The sequence below is a fragment of the Octopus bimaculoides genome, chromosome 18 (assembly GCF_046866305.1).
Source record: "Octopus bimaculoides isolate indiv1 chromosome 18, ASM4686630v1, whole genome shotgun sequence".
NCBI classification, from domain to species: Eukaryota; Metazoa; Mollusca; class Cephalopoda; order Octopoda; family Octopodidae; genus Octopus; species Octopus bimaculoides.
This window is the reverse complement of record NC_142945.1, coordinates 10053744-10074934: the sequence shown is the minus strand read 5'-3', so window position 1 is coordinate 10074934 and position 21191 is coordinate 10053744. Positions and strand designations below refer to the sequence as shown.

General features: G+C 37.8%; 1 protein-coding gene across 5 annotated transcripts in view; it reads right to left on the bottom strand.

Moving 5' to 3' along the window:
* LOC106874611 (glycoprotein endo-alpha-1,2-mannosidase) overlaps positions 1 to 20907 on the bottom strand; it is an 83679-nt gene extending 62772 nt beyond the window's left edge. Inside the window, exon 1 of one of the 5 annotated variants that reach the window (XM_052974280.2) lies at positions 20469 to 20907. The gene's annotated coding sequence lies outside the window, so the exon portion shown is untranslated. Of the gene's footprint in view, positions 1 to 6275; positions 7146 to 8223; positions 8870 to 9062; positions 9174 to 20468 lie in introns of those variants that run through there. The other 4 variants (XM_052974281.2, XM_089365702.1, XM_052974278.2 and 1 more) reach the window with 4 other exon arrangements.
* Positions 20908 to 21191: the final 284 nt, after the last annotated feature.

Sequence of the window (21191 nt, the reverse complement as noted above, 5' to 3'; positions counted from 1 at the left end):
AGATAGGCAAACGGATCTTGTTAAATTTCTTCCAACCACTTGCTAATTTTTAATGCTTGTAGACTAAAAAAAAAAAAAAGAACGAGTGGGATTTTCGTCATCACAAATTTACATCAGAACTACATTTTTTTGAAAATAATCTAGTGGAAATTTGAAACCACTTGTTAATTTTAAATGCTTGTAGAAAGAAGAAAAAAAGAATGTGATTTTCGTCATCACAAATCTACATCAGAACATTTTTTGAAAATAATCTGGTGAAAATTTGAAAAACTTCAAGTGGTTGGAGGAAATTTAACAAGACCCATACAAGTTACGGGGACGTAAACACACCAGCATCGGTTGTCAAGTGATGGTGGGGGTGGGGGGACAAACACAGACACACAAACACACGTACACACACATATATATATATATATATATATATATATATATATATATATATATATATATATATATATATATACGACAGGCTTCTTTCAGTTTCCGTCTACCAAATCCACTCACAAGGCTTTGGTCGGCCTGAGGCTATATTAGAAGACACTTGCCCAAGGTACCACGCAGTGGGTCTGAACCCGGAACCATGTGGTTGGTAAGCAAGCTACTTACCACACAGCCACTCCAGGTAAGATAAACAGAGAGAGAGGGGAGAGAGAGAGATTATTGTCAGATGGGGCAGAGAGGATGAGAGAGATAGAGAGAGGGAGCGAAGGAGCAAGAGAGTGAAATTAATGCCAACTGGAGCACCAACGCCAGAGTTGAATATTTTGTGTATTTTAATTTTGTAGTGTGTGTGTGTGTATAAATTTCAAAGGAAAAGGAAATTATATTGAAAGCTATAAGGTAATGAGCAAGCAATCAGCTCAGAGTGCATAGCATCATAAATACAGAAACTTATGAATAAGCTAATGAGGTTCATAGCACAATTTCCCGTTCCTTTGTCGTTTGATTTCATATTACGCTCTGTACTAGTGGAGGCGCAATGGCCCAGTGGTTAGGGCAGCGGACTCGCGGTCATAGAATCGCGGTTTCGATTCCCAGACCGGGCGTTGTGAGTGTTTATTGAGCGAAAACACCTAAAGCTCCACAAGGCTCCGGCAGGGGATTCTGCTGTACTTTTTCACCACAGCTTTCTCCCACTCTTTCTTCTTGCTTCTGTTGTACCTGTAATTCAAATGGCCAGCCTTGTCACACTATCCCCGAGAACTACGTTAAGGGTACACGTGTCTGTGGAGTGCTCAGCCACTTGCACGTTAATTTCACGAGCAGGCTGTTCCGTTGATCGGATCAACTGGAACCCTCGACGTCGTAAGCGACGGAGTGCCAACAACAAAACTTATTCTATCAGACAGTTTTGCCGAACCGCTCAGTTACGGGGACGAAAACACACCAACACTGGTTCTCAAGCGGTGACGGGGGAACATACACACACAACACATGACGGGCTTCTTTCAGTTTCCGTCTACCAAATCCACTCACAAGGCTTTGGTCAACCCGAGGCAATAGTAGAAGATACTGCCGGAGCCTCGTGGAGCTTTAGGTGTTTTCGCTCAATAAACACTCACAACGCCCGGTCTGGGAATCGAACCACGATCCTATGACCGCGAGTCCGCTGCCCTAACCACTGGGCCTCCACGATTAAAAAAAAACTCCTGGGATCGATCTGTTCGATTAAAACCTTCAAGGCGGTGCTCCAATATGGCCGCAGTCAAATGACTGAAACAAGTAAAAAAAATAAAATAATATCTAAGCGAAATGTGTGTATGGGGGGGGGGGTTGTGTGTGTGTGTTCATGTGACCAATATTTTGGTGTAGGGTGAGGGTTTCCGTATAGTCACCATTTCTAATCGGAGAAGAGTACTCTTTCGTTATTGGACGCTGGACAGAAATACAATAAGACAAGACATCTTTCAATAGCTTCGGGAATGAAAGAAAAAAACTTTGGTTTCGGTAGAGGAAGTTGTGTAACTATCGCATGCCTTATAACATGATATTAACGTATCACAATAAATACGCCAGCCCCTTAACGCTATCATAAAAATCTGACTCCCTACGCATAGGGAAAAGATACCCTAATTTCTATTTTGGGAAAACTTGAAAAAAAAAAATGTTACACCACGTTTAATATAAGAGTAGAAGAATAATTTGAAACCCCTTATGTTAACAGAACGAAGGGATGGAGTAGGGTGCTTTGGGATGGCTGTGATGTTTGTGCCTTTCTCAAGGTCATTCGCAGTAGAAATGAGGTGAACGGTTCCCAAAAGGAGACGTAAAGGTCCCCTGGAAATATCACGAGACAAGCTATATGTTCAGACAATGTTAAGAGAAACAGGCACAAACATAGTGTATGCATGCATAAAGTGTGTGTAAGTATGTATGTTTGTGTGTGCGATGTGTATAAGTATGTATGTGTGTGTATATGTATACGTGTGTCTATATGTACAGAGTGTCCATAAATTACTTTTACAATTTGATACAATAAATTGTGGAAGTTGTAAAGATAATTTATGAACCACACACACACCCTCCCATACCCCACACACACGCACAGTCATACGCATACACACACACACACATCAATGTGCATGAGTGTTTATATATATACCCAGACACAAATGTGCATGAGTGTTTTTTGTACACACACAAAACTATCCGTCCATGTCTGCATATGTATGCTATATACATGTATATGTACGTGTATTAAATTATGCACAGGCATCTTAATATATGAAGCCCGTCGTGTATATATATATATATATATATATAATTTGTGTGTGTGTGTGTGTTTGTGTGTCTGTGTTTGTCCCCCACCATCGCTAGACAACTGATGCTGGTGTGTGTGCGTCCCTCTAACTTAGCGGTTCGGCAAAAGAGACCCATAGAATAAGTACTAAGCTCACAAACAATAAGTCCTGGGGTCGATTTGTTCTACTAAGTGCGGTGCTCCAGCATGGCCGCAGTCAAATGACTAAAACAAGTAAAGAGATACTTAGAAATATTAATATTTCTATATATATAATATATATATACACACACACATCGTGTATATGTATGCATGCGTGTATCAATGTATATAAAACTTAATGGATACCCACAGACGTAATCAAACCCCGACCGATGGTGGGAATTTCCTAAGTATGTCGAGAAAGAACAAGTATATTTGTGACAAAGAAAACCGTTTCCCACGAACAATAAAATCAAAACACATTTTACTAAACAAACATACATCACCTTGAATTTTCGTTTATTACACATAGATTGCAAGATATTTTTCTTATTAATATATTTATTTCTTAAGGTTTTCCATGAGGATGAGTGATATATTTTAATATCCTTGTGAATTATTTATTATTTAAAAATTATCGTAACCTTCTACCTCTCCTTCCCATTTTGTCCCGTCCAGGTAAATTCATTGTATATTTAACGACAAGGTGATGTTTACATCAGTCTAATACTTTATACTGTATTATCTAACAAAAATCTATCGATAGTCTGAAAGTACAGTAATAGCACTATTAAACGTGCGACTAATTTTCTCAATTTGTCCAATAAAATGTCTTTCATTCGCTTTCTCTTAGATATCGAGGTGAATTTCTTAGTGAAGAGAAGGGTATGATCGTTCGTATGCCCCATATGTTAATCCTATTCGAGCAGAAACAAACCATCAAAGGCCTAGAACAGTCGTGGGCAACATAAGGTCCGCGAGACTTCATAAAAAATTACCTTGAGTTTTTTAGCAGTGCGGCCCGCCAGATGATAAACCATGTCTCACGCGGACTGATCCTCCAGAAAAGGGTCGCCCGCGTCTGGCCTAGAAGCTGTCATCATCTCCTAGTTTTTAAGGGTTTTCTACATCACCCGATGTATTTATTATTAATTATTATTCTTTATTATTTGCGGGAAGAGGGCGTGATGGCATCGACTAACAGCGTCTCCTAAAAAGTGCTGCTCTTGTGCCTATATCAAAAACTATTATTATTATTATTGCCCCTCCCCGAGTTAAAATTCCGCCGAAGTCACTTAGCCTTTCATCCTTCCGGATTGATAAAATAAATACCAGTTGATCACTAGGGGTCGATGTAATTGACTTGACCCCTCCTCCTTCTCCTAAAATTGCTGGCCTTCTGCCAAAATTACAGTGAACAATAATAATAATTATTATTATCATTATTATTAAAACGGTAGTGTGTCATTTGAGGGAGATTTGGCTGCTATTTCTGGCCGGTTTCAAGATCGCGTAGAGATTCTCTAGTTGACTCATAGAATGTTCGACGATTTAAATACCTGCTACACACGTTATATACATACATATATATATATATGCGTGTATATATATATATATATATATATATATATATATATATATACATACATACATACATACATACATACATACATACAAATGTACAGACATACATACATATATGTGTATATGTATATATATATATATATATATATATATATATATATATACACATACAAGAGTTACAAAATGGAGCAGGAAAATCGAGGCATCGTATATAGACAGGAAATAAGTTTCATGTAGCCGTTGTTGTTGGTAAATGGTATATATATATATATATATATATATATATATATATATATATATATATATACATACATACATACATATATATATATATAAATGTACAGACATACATACATGCATATATGTGCATATGTATATATATATATATATATATATATATATATATATATGTTGTTGTACTTGGGGATGGTCATATTGCCAGTTTAGCCAATAAATATATATATATGCATCTATTCATCCATCCATATAGTTAAGCGCGTATATTGGGTATGTATATACATACATACATACACACATACGTACATGTATATATATATGTATGTATGTATGTATTATACCGTATAAAACATAAAAAAGATTATCTGTGGATAAACAGATAGATATATACACGTGTTTACATAAAAATAATAATAGCCACAAATATCTTCTATTGTTTGACAACACATTTGGAATATACAAGTTACGTGTCTTGCCCGTGTGTATCAATGTGCGTGTTTATTGTGTGTATACATATATGTATATGTGTACACGAATAGATACATACACAACTAGATATATACATGCATAAACAGACAGGCAGACAGACAGATACATAAATGCATACCACACACATATATATACATACATATATACATACACACACAGGCAGCTAGATATAAACATGCATAGACAGACAGACGCACACATACATGCATACGTGTGCATAAATATACACACATACAATACAATACATACATACATACATATGCACACTTTCTTGGAAATAGGGCTGGGTACGTAGAAGGAAGGTGTTCCCTTATTCGGTTCCCGAAGGAGGTAGATTTTCACTTGCCCCACCTTCCCAACTTAATGTCACTCAGACATCAATGTAACCCAAATTATTAATATCCATTTCCTTCACTGTATATATATATGCATTCATGAATAAATATGAATATGTGTATACATAAACTAAACTAATACATTTGTTAAAACTTGTCGCTCCCGTACTGTCTTCTTATACTAGTCATACTTTCTTAATACATATGTACGTACGTATGTTGGTATATATATATATATATATATATATATATATATATATATATATTATATACACCGTAGATATATAAATGGATAGATAGATAGATAGATAGATAGATAGATACATACATTTAAAGACAGATACATAGCTATTTATGTATATAAGTACATATTAAGAATTAAAAGATTTTTAAAATAAATTAAACTAAATCTATACAAACACGAATAATATTAAAAGAATAAGTCAAAACACACGTGTATGTGTGTAAGAATATACGTACACATATGTGTGTGTATATAGATAGATAGATAGATAGATAGATAGATAGATAGATAGACAGATAGATAGATAGATAGATAGATAAATAGATAAACATTGCATTAAAAACATGTATATAGTTACACATTAAATGGTATATAATAAACAATGTATACATATATTTAACATATACATATACAAATATTAATGTATGTAACGTATCTATTAAGTTAAAAGTATATAAATATATATATACATATCTACATACACAGTGTAAAGTTATAATACGTGTTTATATTATATATATATATATATATATATATATATATACACACATATATAAGCATTGTTCTATCTATTTGTATATGTATTCATACGAGCATTAATGGCACAAAGGTATTAAATATATGGTTTTGTTTTTAATAATAAAATGACCAGATCAAAACTAACCTTCCGATATAAATTTGTACTTCTGCTCTTTACGAGCAAGGCAAGCCGAGTCTTGCAATCTCAGCGACTGGTTTTCCTCTCTATGTATGTGTGTGTGTATATATATATATATATATATATATATATATATGGGTGTACGTGTGTCAGTGTGTGTGTATATAATTGAATTTAGTAGTGCGGTTTTGTGAGTCTGTACAACGATGGATTATCTACGTATGCGTAAAGTCTGCTTATGTGTGTGTGCGCGCACTCCTCAGTGCGTGTGTGCGTTAGTGGGTGTGTTACTACTGATGGAAGCATAAAGGCGGCTTTCAGTGTAATTGTATACATATGTCACTGTGTGCATGCGTGCGCGTGCCCGCCAGTGCGCGCGCGAGCGACCGTGTGTGTGTGTGTGTATGTGTTTGTGTATGTCTGATTGTCTATGTGTCTGTTTGTGTGTCAGTCTGTTTGTGTCTATGTGCGTGTGTGTGGCTGTGTGACTGTATGATAGTTTGCGCATGAAATATCCGTTTTCCTTTCTATGTTTGCGTGTCTTCATGAATCCGTTTAATAGCTGTGTGTAATTTCGTTTTATACCGGTAAGCTATTCTGTGGAGTAGCTTTTCATAGTGTGTATATGTTTATATCTTTCTTTATATGTATGTATCTTAATATGTTTGTGTATATAAGTGCCTCTGCGGCTAGAAATGTCTGTGTTTGTATATAACTATGTGTGTGTGCGTGTGTGTTAAATTTGTTTTTGTGTGAGAGATATAGAGAGAAAGAAAAAAGTAGAAAGTTTGATTTACAGTTTAACCTGTGTAAATATTGTAGATATACTTGTATCCGTATATGTGTATGTTTATATATATATATGTTCTATGTGTGCATCACGATACACTTATGTTTGTATATACGAGTGTGTGTGAGTATCACAATGTATGTGGGTCTGTGTATGAAAATTTCTATGTATGTATGTGCGCGTGTGCGTATGTATAACAATGGACGTACATATTGTGCGTGTATGAGAACATCTATGTATGTGTGTGTATTTGCTTTTACGTGAAACTATAGAAGCGGATGGCCCATGTGTGTACTCGCGTGTTTGGATATGTGGGCGGCCCATGTGTTCACACACAAATACAACTGCAGAAATGTTGCACAAACACACACACACACACACACACACGCTCACTCACACATACATAGTCACAAATCGTTAAATATGCTTACATGTGTTGTATAAATATATAAACGTTATAGGAGTATGTGCGTGTGTATCTAAGGGATATATACACGTATAATAATTGTATGTATATATGTATATGCATTTATATATATATATATATATATATATATATATATGTGTGTGCATGCGTGTATGTATATATATACATACATACACGCACATATATACATATATATATGTGTGTGTGTGTGTGTATAAACTCTTTAACCAGTTTCAGCTTGAAAACTGCAGTCATTTACATATATAGATATACACATATATGTGTATGTGCGTGTAGATATTTATGTATGAGTATGAATACAAATATATTATATAAATGTGTGTGTATATATATATATATACGTATTATATATATAATGCAAAAATAAATACAAAAAAAAAAACAAACAAAACTAGGTAAAGAGCGAATGCAAATATTCAACAACGCAAAAATGCTGATGTAATTCACACTTATACGTTCTTATACACAAATTCACATTTACATATAACAACTATGTCTATACACGTGTCATTGAAAAACATGCACATCCACACACACACTCACACACACACACTCACAGGCAGACAGGCAGTCAGGCCGACAGACAGCACATGTGTATGTGTTGATGTTTCTATTTTTAGCTCAGTTTAAATGACCACATCAACGCTTCTGTCTAGATAACCTCTCTCTCTCTCTCTCTCTCCACACACCTTTCAGCTACTTCTCCTTTTACTAACCTTTAGTACGACAATAACTCCTGTTACTACTATTACCGGTGCTGCTGCTGCGGCTGCTACTGCTACCACCACTAACAAGATTTCACCACCTTCAACACCACAACCTTTCTTTACAAATCTCCAGCGCATCTTCTTTCATTGGTATTTCTCCCCACCACTACCATCATCCATCACAATCAGAAACTGCATCGTTTCACCACCACCACCACCTCTTGTACTACTCACCTTATATTTTCTAAAATAGGTAAGTACTAAGTCAGAAATTTGGTGGGAAGTGTCTAGTCGATTAAATTCCACCTCTGTAATTTCACTGGTACTTTAGTTTTGTCGACTCCGGAAGAAGAAGAATCGAAAGACAAAGTTGATCTCGACGTGATTTGAACTCAAACGCGGAGTTTTGTAGGACAACCAACACATTCGCCACTGGCAAATATCACCGCTATGAATCTCGTAAAACCACCACCACTTACCACCGCCATTCTAATCACCATTATGGTTGTATATCTTCAATATTATCGTCCCATTCTGTTAATTACTTAATTACGCCGTCACCATTACAATCACCGTAGCTAACGTCACTCTGAGCGGAACTTGGTCGTTCGCTCAGCCTTTGCTAGATATAGCAACCAAATCTCTCTCTCTCTATCTATCTATCTATCTAGTTCCATTTATATTCTATCGTCTTCGTCCTAAAACAAAAGGCTGGAGTTCTCAATCTACAAAAAACGTCAGGATTGGCACAGCTGGGACTAAATAACAACTATAAACCAATCACGAGCAACCTGCGGCCCGCGGGACTTTCTGAATGGTATAGTATGGTATGCCTAACGATAAATTACCTTCAATTTTCTTAGTAGCGCCGCTCATGCCTGCTTATAAATCATTAAAATCCTTCAAGCAGGACCATCCGCTCCACTACCAGTACTACCCAACAACTGATATTACGATTGTTACTACTACTGCTACTACTACTAACTCTAGCATGATCCCCACCACCATCCACACCACCACACCTACTATAACTCCCAGTAGTCTCCACCATTGTTCAACAAAGCGATCCAACCCGAGACCCTTTCTCTAGGCGTTAACTCGACGTGCTAGAAATAGCAACTAAATAGCGATTCAAACCATACCCTAAAATCCTTATTGAGCTTGATGGAATCAACTTATCCACCTCCCCAAAAATGTCAGGCCTTGTGCTTATGGTAGAGAGGATTATTAAACCGTTAACACACCAGGCAATATGCTTCGCGACACTTCACGTTCTGAGTTCAAATTCCGCTGAGGTCGACTTCGCCTTTCATCCTTTCGAGGTCGATAAAACAAGTACCAGTCGAATACTAGGGTCGATGCAATTGACAGGATCCCCACTCCCTGAGAATTTCAGGTCTAGTGCCTATAAGTAGAAAGGATTATTATTATTATTATTATTGTTAATTTACGACACCGGACAAAATGCTTAGCAGCATTTCGTCCGGCCTTACGTTCTGAGTTCAGATACCTCCGAGGTCGACTTTGCCTTACATCCCTTTCGGGGTCGATAAATAATTAAGTACTAATCAATTACTGGGGTCGATGTGATCGCCTATCCCCTCCTCACAAATTCCAGGCCTTGTGCCTATATTAGAGAGGATTGTTGTTAATATTATTATTATTATTATCATTATTATTATTAATGATTTAATCAGGAGAAAAAATGGTACCCGTGCCTTTCGTGGATCCTTCCGGGAAGGAAAAGCTGACAGGGATATTGGAGTTCCCAAAAACAAGGGGAAGAAATCGGTGATGGTCAACGACTAGAACGCCTCTGATTTGATCATATAGTTCTGCTCTATCGGGGGTGGGAGTGGAGGAGGAGGAATAAACGCATCTATCCACGTCACCACCACCACCACCACCGCCGCTACCGCTACCATTTCTGCAGAAAGAACCAGCCACGTCACCACCGCCATCATGGCAAATAGTTACACAGTTAATGACATATAGGCAGACTTGTGTCACGTGGTTGTTTCGATTTCACAGCCATAGAATCTCAGTGAAGAACTGGAAAATGTTAAGAAAACGTGAAGCACAGGCACCGCAACAGTGGTGGTGGTGGTGCTAGTGGTAGCGGCGGCGACGGTGCTGGCAGCGATGTAGATGGTGGTGGAGGAGGTGCTGATAATGGTGGCGGCGGCTGTAGTGATGGTAATGGTATGCCGATGTCGGTTGTGTGCTGGTGCTATGGTGGAGGTAGCGGCGGAGGGAATGGTTTGGCGATAGTAGAGGATGCCGGAGTAGTAGCAACATAATGGTAGTGGCGACGGCGGATGTGGACGGTACTGGTGATGGTGGTGGTAGGAGTGGTACGATGGAAGTTGGAGGGGAGGGGTATGAATATGGAACTGGTATGATAGCGGTGGTGGTGCTAGCAGTAATAGAGGTGGCGACAGCAAACACGAAAATGGTGTGATGGTGGTGGTGGTGGTGGTGGTAGCGACACATTTGGAATTTATACGTTGTTGTCGCTGGTGGTGGTGGTAGTGGTGTTAAATTGTGATGCTGGAAATGGAAAAAGTGGTGTGGGTGATTGTTAGAGTAAGTGATGGTGGTGAAGACTGCGGTGGTGGTGGTGGTGTCGAGACGGCTGCCGTGGTAATTATCGTTAAGTAATGTAAGTGGCGAAGATGGTGTAAGATTGTTAAATTCTTGATGCTGGAATGGTAATAATGGTAGAGTATCATAATGGGAAGGATTGCAGCTAATAACACTGACGGTGGTGCCGTCGGAGGCGGGGGAGGAGGCAGTGGGTGGCGGTAGGGGAAGAGGAGGCGGTGGTAAAAGAGGATAATGGTAGTGGTGGTGATGGGGGACGGTAGGGGTGGGTGGGGTGGTAGAGGACGAGGAGGATATTGGTGGTGATGGTGGTGCAGTAGTGTTGGTGGCGGTGGTGGTGGTGGTGGTGGTATGAAAAGAAGGAACAGAGAGAGTAGACAAGGCTATGTTATATCTTAACAGTAACTCAGCACTGCCATACTTGATGTAATGAACATTGCATTTTCTTAAAGCCTGGTATTTATTCTATCAATCCTTTTTGCCGAACCACTATGTCACAGCGACATAAATGAACGAACCAACACTGGTTGTCAAGTGATACATCTTCTATATTACAAAGCTCAACGTCTGTGTGTCTGTACATCTATAGGATGAAAGGGAATAGAAGACGCATAAAAGCAAAGTATGTGTTCTCATGTAAATTTTATAAGACGATGAACTACAAAAATCTTGAAATAAACTGAATGACATACATACATACATACCCCGTTGATGTTAAAATTCCAGTGAAGGAGCTTTGGATCTAGGTTAGAATCTGGCTCTTTCTCTGATGGCAAATCTTGAAATAAACTGAATAATGATATACCTATATACATACATATATGATGGGTTTCTTTCAGTTTCCATCTACCAAATCCACTCACAATGCTTTGGTCAGCGCACACACACACACACACATACATACATACATACATGCACATGAAGGGCTTCTTTCAGTTTCCCCCAACAAAACTCACACACAAGGCTATGGTCAGACTGAAGCTGTTGTAGGAAACACCCGACCATGGTGCCACGCAGTGAGATTGAAACCAGAACCATGTGATTAGGAAGCAAATGTTTTAACAACACGGCTATGCCAGGACCCAAATATATATTTTTTTTAAATATAGAATATAGAGATGCAGCACGGAATTTTGTCAGTGAACAAGTTGCGGTCTCAAAGCGACGAAAATATTTTGACAAATTAAATTTAAATGTTGAAGTGAATCTAACGGTTTTTGCAATTGTTTTCGTTCCAGCACACGATCTCAAATCAGGTCACTTGCTATGCAAGTACATCTCCGGAATATATTTTCATTCGCCAAGAGAGTGAAAATTAATTTGTTAGCGGAACAAATAAGTGTAAGCTTTATTAAAATAAAGAATTGCTGTTAAGCCCCAGGCAGACCCTGACAGAGCAGAGACTATGATCAAAAGAATTCCATTTTTTAAACAACATGTCTTTTGTGTGTATCAGAAACTACATTGCCTTATGTATCTTCCAGTATTTAAGACAGTTGGTTGTTATTACCAAAATAATAAAGAATTTAGTATGTCTTTGACTTTATTAAGTTGGTGCCTGGAACATAAATCAACATGGAATTTTGATACAAGGTTTTGATTTAGAATGCATCAAAACAAGAAGTGTGTTTCACTGAACCAACGGCATTTTCAGGCTGGTTGGTAGCAAAAGGGTTGATGCAAACTCAAATTTAACCCCAACAGCCTGTATTCTTTTATTTGTTTCAGTCATTTGACTGCAGCCCATGCTGGAGCACTGCCCTTAGGATTGTTTTTTTTAGTCAAACAAATCAACCCTAGGACTTCTCCTTTAATCCTAGTATTTATTCTATATGGGTTCTGTTGCCGAACTGCAAAGTAGTGGAGACATAAACACTACAACACACTCACACACACACACACATTTATATATATGACGGGCTTCTTTCCATTTCCATCTGCCAAATCCACTCACAAGGCTTTGGTCAGCCTGAGGCTATAGTAGAAGGCATATTTGCCCAAGGTTCATTGGAACTGAACCTTAGACCATGTGGTTGAGAAGCAAGCTTCTTATTTCTTTATTGCCCACAAGGGGCTAAACATAGAGGGGACAAACAAGGACAGACCAAGGGATTAAGTTGATTACATCGACCCCAGTGCGTAACTGGTACTTAATTTATCGACCCCGAAAGATGAAAGGCAAAGTCGACTTTGGCAGAATTTGAACTCAAAACGTAGCGGCAGACGAAATACCGCTAAGCATTTCGCCCGGCGTGCTAACGTTTCTGCCAGCTTACAAGCTTCTTACCACACAGCCACACTTACACCAATATTGTGTTGGACAAGAATATAGTTTGACTAATCTAATCAGAAGCCTAATAGCACTAAGTGCTTAATAAATAATTAACAACAAATTAGAATATTTACCGAATCAGGAGACATCCTGACATTAAATAGGTATGTTTTCATATAATTGTCTTATGCAATTTTTGTGATTTGTTTAATTGTTCTATAATTAATGCATATTCATAAATATAAAGATGATTATTGATAAATACATGATAAAGAATTAATGTTGCTGTACTAAATATTTTGATTTACTGGTAACTATATAGAGTGCATACTTTATGGATTATACCTCATCATCATCATTGTTTAACGTCTGCTTTCCATGCTGGCATGGGTTGGACAGTTTGACTGAGGACTGGCAAGCCAAGAGGCTGCACCAGGCTCCAATCTGATCTGGCAAGGTTTCTACAGCTGAATTCCCTTCCTAACGTCAACCACTCCAAGAGTATAGTGGGTGCTTTTTATGTGCCACCAACACAAGGGCCAATCAGGCAGTACTGGCATCGACCACGCTCGAATGGTGCTTTTTACATGCTACCAGCACGGGAGCCAGTCAGGCAGCATACACACACACACACACATATAATACACGTTGCTATTATACTCTTTTTTTTACTCTTTTACTTGTTTCAGTCATTTGACTGTGGCCATGCTAGAGCACCGCCTTTAGTTGAGAAAATCGACCCCAGGACTTATTCTTTGTAAGCCTAGTACTTATTCTATCAGTCTCTTTTTGCCGAACTGCTAAGTTACGGGGACGTAAACACACCAGCATCGGTTGTCAAGCAAAGTTGGGGGACAAACACAGACACACAAACATATACACATACACACACACATATATATATATAAATATATATTTATATATACGACAGGCTCCTTTCAGTTTCCGTCTACCAAATCCACTCATAAGGCTTTGGTTGGCCTGAGGCTATAGTAGAAGACACTTGCCCAAGGTGCCACGCAGTGGGACTGAACCCGAAACCATGTGGTTCGTAAGCAAGCTACTTACCACACAGCCATTCTTATATTGTTCAGCAAAAAAAAATTAATGTTTTATGTATTTATTTCTATATTTTATTTCATATTTAATACTTGGGGGACATGAAATATCTCATGATCAAAAATGGGGTCATGAATGAAAAGAGTTTAAGAAGCGCTGCTCTGAAGTGATCCCACATGCTTTGCTTGTTCATTCTTTCTTTCTAGTATAACCCTTTCCACTATAAGCACAAGGCCTGAAATTTGGGGGAGGAGAATAGTCGATTACATCGACCCCAGTACTCAACTGGAACTTAATTTATCGGCCCTGAAAGGATGAAATGCAAAGTTGACCTCGGCGGAATTTGAACTCAGAACATAGCAGTAGACGAAATACCGCTGAGCATTTCACCTGGTATGCTAACGATTCTAGCAGCTCGTTGCCTTTCATTTCTAATATAATGACAAGGAACTGGGAGTTGTGGAGGTTTGTTGTACTTGAGAAGACACATTCAGCTAAGTAAAATCGCGGTCATCCATACATACAGGCTTGTCCTTTACAGTTGCTGATGCCACATAAAATGCACGCTAGTGCCAGTGTTGCATAAACGCACTCGTGCCCGTGGCAGATTTAGAAAAGCACCCAATACACTCTGTAAAGTGGTTGGCATTAGGAAGAGCAGTCGGCTGTAGAAACCATACCACAACAGACAATTGGAGTCCGGACAGCTCCCTGGCTGGAAAGCTCCCTCTCTGGCCAGCTTATGTCAAACCGTCCAACCCATGCCAACATGGAAAACAGGCATTAAACAATGCTGATGCTGCTCCAACTGATGATGATGATGATATCTACCTACTCATTGATGAACTACTTATAGCCATTCATTGTTAGCCATCCACAAAACTAATTTTGCTCTAGTCACGGCTGAAGTTGAAGTTTTAGTGGTGAACCAGCCTGAGCGTTTTATTGTATATGCCAATTACATTACATCATTAGATGCAGTTTTATCTGAGTTCCATATAAATTTATCTTGAATTAAGTACCCAGATGATATCAAGATTAAATAGAAAACTTCAATATGGGTTACGAAGAAAGTTTTAACACTGTTTAACTACACAATGCTAATGGCTTCTTTTTTTAAAAACACACACACACACACATACCGTCACGGCATTTCTGGTACTCTGTGTGGTTTGTGACGGAACTGTGCGGTATTGCCTATATACAAATAAATCAGTTGAGTAGAAGAGACCTATTTTACCGAAATGACTGGCATTAAGATTTATAGGCTATTATTACAAAAGCCATCTTGTCCTGGAAGCTGTAATAGCAAAGTGACAAAGACTTTTTCCAATAGATAATCCATGTTTGCTCTCTCTCTCTCTCTATGCATATGAGTATGTATCTTTCTCTCTCTCTCACACTATGTATCTCTCTCTTTGTACCTCTGTGTGTCTCTCTCTCTATCTTGTTCTCATTCGCTCTCTCTCTCTTTGCTTCCGTCTCTTTCTCTGTCTGTCTCTCTCTTACTCTCTTTCTCTCCATCTTTGTGTGTCTCCTTCTTTGTCTGCATCTCTCTCTCTCTCTCTCTCTCTCTCTCTCTCACTCTTGCTCTCTTTCTATTCCTCATTCGCTTTCTCTCTCTTTTCTGCTTTTGTCTCTCTCTATCTCTTTCTCTGTTTGTGTATGCCTCCCTCTTTCTTTCCCTCCCTCTCTGTCTTTGTGTGCCTCCCTCTAAGTCTCTCTGTGTGTGTCTCCACTCTCTCTCCCTACTCTCTTTCATTTATTTATTTATATATTTGTCTATACATCATGCCAAACTAAGTGCTCTGGGAAAATGGTTTACAATAAATCTCTGGCAGGCAGACTTTTCCATGTGATTTGTAGTAACTGACCAAATGAGAGTAGTCTTAGGAATGGCAGAGGGTGATGTTGGAAGATCTCATTCAGCTTAATTCTTGGCACAATACCATTTACATCATACTGTTCACCTTCTCCAACAATTTTACCTTTAATCATATGTTCATGCAAATAGGTTACCGGAATTCTTGTTCCATTACAAAGTTCATTATCCTTATTTAAATTTTGCAATATCCTTATTCTATTCTTATAGAAAAATGGTATCTATTCTTCTTTGTGAGGGTGCCTGGCCTAGTGGTTAGGTATTGCATTCACAATTGCAAGATCATGGTTTCAATCCCTGGACAAGGTAGTGCATTATGTTCTTGTGTTCACATCACTTTGTAATCACTTCAACATCTGACATGTGGCTCACTGTACACCTGTACAGGTAATGTCAATTTGACAGAGGGAATGGGCTAATTTACAACAAAAACATTTGATCACTATAAAGAAATCATCTGTGCAGGTTGTTGAGCAAGAAATAGCAGAACTGTCTTTCTCAAACTATTCCGGCACAGAACACGATTCAAACATCCTAGTGGGATTTTAAAAGGGTTACAAGAAATGTAATAACAGATGTGTTTCCAAACATGCCATATCGTTCTCCTAGTAATTAGCAATAGGGTTTTCTTCAGGTAAAATGAAAAAGGGGAACTTGAGGAAGTAGCCCTTAAAAATAATCATCCATTTGAGATGGGCTAATCGTTCTAATAGAGAACATGCTGACGGTGCATGTGTAACATAAATGGTGAGAGACTCAGACACACGTCTGGGGATGTTACTTGTCAATCGCCAACTGATTCCCTTTTGGCACACAACTAATGCTAATGGCTGAAAAGACACCATTTTTTTCTTTTAAAACTTCATTGCATGAGATTGATACTATGAAATTCTTTGAATTGAGTTCTATCGTTTAAGCTTGTAAAATATAGTTTGCTTTTAAAATAAAAAAGCTAATTATACTTAAATCCAATTTTTTGGCTTATTTTTTTTTTGCATGATATTTTACCTCACAACTTTTTTGATACAATTTTTTGTTGCATGGGATCAAAACTATGAAATTCTTCATGCTTTCGTCTATCATTGAAGCTAAGATAAACATATTTTGATTTTAAAATAAAAAAAGGTATTTATATCTAAACTTGATTATTTATATCTAAATTCTCTTATAATGTTGCTACAAATTTTGATGCAAACTTTCTTCTACTGGATCAAACTGTAGTTAGGGACCAGTCCTCTTCATAACTACAAACAGTTTTCAATTTGGTTAAGAACTGAATTAGCAACAAGCTCTGAAAGATACTGCATGTGAGTAAATTGTGGCCTTAAGAATATTATTCAACTACTACCATGCGTAGGTAGATAGTTGTGTTGACTGAATTTTTACTGTTTTGGTTACCATGCAATAAACCTAATCAGTAACTGATTCCTAATCAGAGTAAATATCCTTTCAATTTTGGAGCTAGTGGGAGTGTTCAGGAACAATGGGAAGATAACCAATGGATTCAATCTTTGCTCTTGGGCTGAGATGCTACCATTAGCAAATCTTAGGTGGAAAGCTGGTTGGATTGTTAGCTCAGCAGACAAAATAATTTGTGGCATTTCCTTCAGTTTTACATTCTGATTCAAATTCCACCAAAGTCAACTTTGCCTTTCTCTCTTTTGGAGCCTATAAAACAAGTACCAGTGGAGTACTGTCATCATCATCATCATCATCATCGTTTAACGTCCGCTTTCCATGCTAGCATGGGTTGGACGATTTGACTGAGGACTGGTGAAACCGGATGGCAACACCAGGCTCCAGTCTGATTTGGCAGAGTTTCTACAGCTGGATGCCCTTCCTAACGCCAACCACTCAGAGAGTGTAGTGGGTGCTTTTACGTGTCACCCGCACGAAAACGGCCACGCTCGAAATGGTGTCTTTTATGTGCCACCCGCACAAGCCAGTCCAGGGGCACTGGCAACGATCTCGCTCGAAAATCCTACAGGAGCCAGTCAGATAATCAACTAGCTCCTTCCCACCACAAAATGTCAGGCCTTGTGTCTATGGTTGAAAGAATTACTAACAACTCTTTTGTTCCGCCACACACACTTAATACCATGTTGTGGTGAAGGTGAGGGTTACTGCATTTAGTTAAACATTAAAATCCATGTATAAATTACATTTTTCAATCTGTGTCTGCTGAGAGGACCTGGAAAGTCAACAAGGAATTCTTTTACTTTGTTAGCATCCAGTTACCCTAGAATATCAGGTAACACTTATGAGGGTGTTTGGCTGTTCTGGCACCTCGTCCTTGTAATAACTCACCGTAATATGCTCTGGATTATCTCAAAATTTTTTAGAGGGCACCAGTATCTTTTAGCACAATGTATATAATTCAAGAGTGAATGACTCTTCTACCTGTTTATTTAGTAAATAATTTTCTTTATTTACCATTTTCTACCTCATTTACATTTTTTAAATCAATTGTGTTCTTGTTTTCACTATCAAATTTAGTAAATAAAATTAGTGCTGTCGTTTGTCAACTGTTCAATACACTGCCACTGTTTTTACAACGATAATATTTCATGTTGAATGAACGATCATTCATTCGTTATTGTAATAATAGCATGAGAAAGCAAAATACATTCAATTCTGTTATACAAGCGGCGCTCAAAAAACCTTCTGTGATTTAAGTGGCCCGCAAAGTAATTCGAGTTGGCCAGGCCAGACGTAAAGATTTTGTGTGCTGTTCCAATGGGGACAGACAATCTAGTCTATTCTAGTATATTCGGCAATCGAGGCTTCGACTGGCTAAAACTACCTAATTTGGCCAAATTTTCAAATTTCACTAGGGTGTTAGGGTGGGAATTCCGTCCCTAACCCTAACCGTAACACCCTAGTGAAAATTGTGCGGGTGTTAATCTGAAAATTTACCAATACTTGTAATTGTTTAATTAACAAATTCTAGAAAAAGAATGATTTTTGTCAACGGCATGAAAAATTACATTTTAAAAAAATTTCGAGTGGGTAGAAAGAATTTAACAAGATCCCGTAGACATAAACAAACCAACACCTGTTGTCAGCTAGTGGAGGAACAAACACAAGGACACACACACATACATACATCTCGATAAAGACACATTGCTATATAGATATTGTTGTTGCCACTCCGTCGGTTACGACGTCGAGGGTTCCAGTTGATCCGGCCAACGGAACAGCCTGCTCGTGAAATTAACGTGCAAGTGGCTGAGCACTCCACAGACACGTCTACCCTTAACGTAGTTCTCAGGGAGATTCAGCGTGACACAGAGTGGGATAAGGCTGGCCCTTTGAAATACAGGCACAACAGAAACATGCAGTAAGAGTGAGAGAAAGTTGTGGTGAAAGAGTAAAGCAGGGTTCACCACCATCCCCTGCCGGAGCCTCGTGGGGCTTTTTTAGGTGTTTTCGCTCAATAAACACTCACAACTCCCGGTGTGGGAATCGAAACCGCGAGTCTGCTGCCCTAACCACTGGGCCATTGCGCCTCCACTATATAGATATAAGAAGGAGTTATAATCAGAAGACAAAGTACAATACACACACATAAAGACAGTTAATCTGAAGATAGAAATTTGCCGGCCACATTGTTTGCTCAAGGGGAAATACTCTTGCAGTCAAAATTGTGGTCGTTAATAGATGTATACTATACTGGAGATTAAATGAATCTATTGAAGACGTTAATCTTCTTAATACTGCATTTAGCTCTTATATTAAAAATAAAAAAAAACAACAAAAGAAAAGTAAATAAATGGAAGTGGAGAGACAAGTTACTGAAGAGATTGCAAGAGTGCAATGAAATGTTTTAACAAAAAACTAAATACTGTTTATAAGTTAATAAAGGACTGAACCAGTGCGTGTGTTTATTACCGGCATAATGACTCTCGCAAGGTTTAATTGTAAAAAAAAAAAAAGTACTTCGGAGAATAAAGTAATATAATAAGATTTGTATTTCGCATGTTTGTTAGATCCCTAATAACAAAAGGCACAGATTTTAAAGGAAACTAAACAGAAACGGTGATCAGGCAAAAGGATAATTCAGTGAAATAATGTCTTGTGTGTGTGAGTGTGTTAGAATTGTATACGCAGTAGATTGGTAACAAATACAAGCGTACAGAAAAATAAAGCTTTATACTTATACAAGGGTGGTCCAAAAGTAGGTTTACAGTTATCACGTAGGCACATTAAGCTTCTTCTAAAACATTTTATTGTATTTAAATCTTTATCTTACAAACTGAAAAGGAAGCTTGACAAAATTAACTAAATTAGCACAGAATAATGGTTTCATATTTTTTTATAATTAAGATCTAAACTGTTAATATATACATAATATATATATTGAATAGGTAATCTTCCAATTTTGAAAGGTAAAAGAAAGAAATAAAAATATTCAAGGGAAATAACTGAACGACTTACCAGTATTATCCGTACTACTTTTTCTCTAAAACAGCATGCGACGGAATTTTAACAGGCAGAAAAGAATCTAAAACAGCATGCGACGGAATTTTTTTATATAAAAGTTTAAAATGTTGTTTTCTTTTTACAAACAGCATTGTTTACAGTACCATTCTTTTCCATCTATTCTGTCACCACGTGTAATAAGTCCGCATGGTACTAGACAGTCGTCGCAGGTAAACTTATTTCTAATAAGTCGACGACGCGCACACCATTCCAACATTCTGTATCTTGAGCTACTGCTTAAATCACAGATTTTCCATTTTTCCTCTAATATTAATTCACGAGTGAGGATTTCGTTTTCAGCAACAATAAGATGTTGTGCAGCCGGTCTTCCACGAGACATTTTCGATTTCTCACAAGAAACTATGATATTCAATCACGTGTGTGATTTATATATAAACAGTTAACGTCTATCAAATCACGTGATTTATTTATAAACAAAGTAGTACGGATAATACTGGTAAGACGTTCAGTTATTTCCCTTGTATTTTATTTACTTTTTTAACCTCTCGAAACTGGAAGATTACCTATTGAATATCTGTAAATCTACTGTTGGACTCCTCTGTATTTTGTACCTCATACTTTTTATATTTTGACTTGCAAACACAAGCATAACCAGTCAGTTATTCGATAGCTTAAAGTATTAAAGAAGGACTAAAATGAAAATGAAAGTTCTAATTT